Genomic DNA, 3,717 nt, shown 5'->3' on the forward strand with positions numbered 1-3,717 from the left:
AATTACCAAAAACAGATGTACATGTATTATATATATATCCTTTATGTCAGCAGGTAATGTCGAAGTACAGTGTAGTGAATGTGTTCTCTGCTTTGACAACACAACACAACACAACATCCAGTTGATATACAACATGAGGTCCAGGTACGGCTTTGACAGATCCAGGTTTTAACCTTGTTAACGTGCCCATGTGGCATTTTTTTATGTTGTACAAGATGTGTCATGAGGGAAGTAAGCCATCAGCACTACGACTGAATGTTCCCACCTTGAACTGCAGTGGACCAATGACGGCCTCACAGATCGAGTTTCATACGTCACCTCAGTCAACTTGTGGGCTGAAATGAGGGTTGAGCCCCATCTAAGACAATGTGAGACCTGATGGGAGATCTCAATATTTAGATCTAATGAACAGATTTAATCAAAAACCTGGAGACGAAGTTTGAGGATGGACGTGAATCAGCTTGAACTTTAAGTCAAATGTCCTCCAGTTGTGGACTCCAGGTCCAGATTCTCTGAGACAACAAAGAAAACCACTTTATGTACTGAATGACAGTAAAAATAAATAAATAAACACTTTATTTGCTTTAGTCAGTCTGAAGGACTTTTTGTGTTTGATTGAAATATTTGGTGTCATTTAACTGCTACTTTATCAAATCATACGTGGCAAACCGACGCTGATGTACATGAATCATGTGTCATAAACGATGAGGGGGCGTAACCTTCCTCACATTAATGTGGCAGAATGGTCTGGTGTTCATTTCAGGCTCGATCGATCAAACTGGCTCCATTAATGGTTTCACGATCACGTTTCCTTCTTGAGCTTCTCCAGATCATCAGGTCAGCTTACAGGAAGGGAAAATCTGACATTCAGCCTCCAGAAAACCGACACCTGCACCTGAACGATCAACAGCTAACAGAAACGTCCATGAGCTCAGTCTCATCACTGTCTCTGTGCCTCGGTCTGACATCAGCACTGACACTCTGCGTCTCTGCCGGCGTTCGTTCGTGGACAGTCTCCCAACTTCCTGCTCTTTTTCTGACCGTCCGTGGACCAAAGTGCGATTGTCAAAGTGTCCAGCAGGAGGCATCACTCCCATTGGTCTGGGTTGATTGGTTGATGGACAGTGATGTTGTGGAAACGTTGTCTGTCTGTAGCTAACGTGGTTTCTGTCGTGGTTGTGTTTGACAGTCACCACAAACACAAAGAGACTTTCAGAAACACCATCAATGAAAGATTAAAGATCCGTTTCAGTTTTCATAACATCCATCGAGGGACGCTGAATTATTGAACACACACACCACACGAACCTCACTGCTGGCTTGATCTGCTTCTCTGCTGAGGATGAGGATGGTGTTCAAAGCGATTGTGATGATGATGATGATGATGATGATGATGTGTACGTGAGAAGTTGTTTGCTTCATCATATCCACTTAAAGCTGATAATGTGCATAATGATCAGTTTTTGGTGATTGATCATTCTGTTTGCTTGAAACGGATCAGACGTCTTCTGATTGGCTGATTTGATTGGCCGAGGCTGCTGCAGAGCACAGACAGGTGAGTCAAACACACATGAAGTCACACTGAGGCTACACAGATGTTTGATATGTGAGCGTGTTAAATAAAGTTTGAAACAGACTACAAACAGCTGATTGTTGATGGACACTGTTCTCCCACAATGCAATGCACACAGGAAACATGTTCTTCTTTCTGTTGGTGAAGGTTAGGTGTCGGTGACGCTCTACAGTCACGTACTGTGTCACTTCCTGTTTGTACACAGCTGCTTGATATGTCGATTTTTTATAAACTAACTGGATCAGGCTGTCGAATCAAATCATCTGAAGCTTTATTCATAAAACAGAGCAGACGGACGGCCGGACGGACAGACGGACAGACAGACAGTCTGGTAACCACGTGGCATTTTTAGAGCTGACGAGGAGGAGGAGTCGAGAGGAGGAGACTCCTCCCCTTCTCGGTGTGTCTCAGGTGTCTTTCAGGTGTTTCAGTGAAGCTTCAGTTGTCTCAGAGAGCGTCAGAAGAAGACGCTCCTGAGGACGTGTCTGATGGGTTCAGCCCCTGAGGACAATCAGCTGTTTGTCCGACCTGCAGGACCTCCTCAACGCCCTGCACCTTCAGGACCTGCAGGACCTCATGTGTGAACAGATCTGCTCTCAGACCATTTGGAATCAACCTTTCTGTTTGTGGTTCCCCTCCTTCCTCTCCTCCTTCCTCTCCTCCTTCCTCTCCTCCTCCTCCTCCTCCTCCTCCTCTCGCTGCCAGCTGTGGTGTCCTCCCCCTCCCTCTGTGCCCATCGTCTCCCCCTGCTGGCCGTGCTGCTGCTCTGCAGTCTGCTGCTCCAGTGAATCCACCACCGTCTGTTCACCTCCCACAGAACACACATCTTGATTTTCAGTCCAAATTTTAGTCCAATCCTACATTTCCCATAATGCAGCTGGATACTGTCTGTCATTAAAGACAAGTCCCGGGTGAAGCTTGAAAATTCAGCCTGCAGTCAACTACCGAGGTCGAACACACACACACACACACACACACACACACACACACACACACACACACACACACACACACACACACAGGTGCATCAGCACTGATGATGTCACATCAGCTTCTGGAAGTTTAACTGTGATTCTGGCTTTCAAAATAAAATACTAATGTTTTTACTCATCTGGGTAAAACTTTATTGAACAAACGCTCATTTTAATAATTTTCCACACTCCATGTGAACCCACGAGTATTCATTAATTTTTGGAAACTCTGATCCTGCAAAAGGTGGAGGAGTCAGGAGGGGTACCTCGGTGGTCTGCGGCTGAAGGTGCCCTGAGCTGTCTCTGTCCTCTGTCCTCATCATCTTCGTCTCTAGCACCTCCACCAGAGACTCCAGGTCCGCCTCCACCCTGCTGTCCCAGCACAGCAGGGCGTAGCCGCTAGTCGAGTGATAAAACCTCTGCAGGGTGGTTCTGCAGACGTTAATGTCTGCTGAGAACATGAAGTCCATACAGGACGCTTACTGTCCTGAGGAAATGTCCTGAAGCACCGTGCAGTTAAAGTTAAGTACACGTTCAGTGTCGTCTTCAGACTCTAATACATGTTCACATGGAGGTAAACACCAGGTTCACCTGGGAGCCGGTTCAGACTCGTTCCAACACAAAAACCCACATTAAGTGTGTAACGGTGTGTGTGTGTGTGTGTGTGTGCGTGTGTGTGTGTGTGTGTGTGTGCTGGCTGCATGTCTGACATGTTGTTACATCCATCAGAGAAAAGTACAACGCTGGGCAGTAAATAACTCAGAGAGCAGACTGAAGTCTAACATCAGCAGCCGCAAACCCTCCATTACTGCTCTATTTCTGTCAGCCAGAGCAGCGCCGCTGCCAGCGCTCTGTATTTTCAGCTTTTACTTTGAAGTGGTGACGCTGTGAATGTGACAAACCAGCAGATTTACAGAAAAACAAAGTTAAATCAGACATGTTTACAGTTCAGAGTCTGAGCAGGAAGTGAGCAGTAGCTGCACAGAGTTCATACCTCACAGGACAGAACAGGGTTTACCACGCTGAACAGCAGGGGCCCTGGACAGGGTTTACCACGCTGAACAGCAGGGGCCCTGGACAGGGTTTACCACGCTGAACAGCAGGGGCCCCAACATTGGCTCATTTGCTCCACCCTGCAGGTGGACTATCAGTGACAAACGCTGCAGTCATGAT

The sequence above is a fragment of the Chaetodon trifascialis genome, chromosome 6 (genome assembly GCF_039877785.1).
Source record: "Chaetodon trifascialis isolate fChaTrf1 chromosome 6, fChaTrf1.hap1, whole genome shotgun sequence".
Classification (NCBI taxonomy): Eukaryota; Metazoa; Chordata; class Actinopteri; order Chaetodontiformes; family Chaetodontidae; genus Chaetodon; species Chaetodon trifascialis.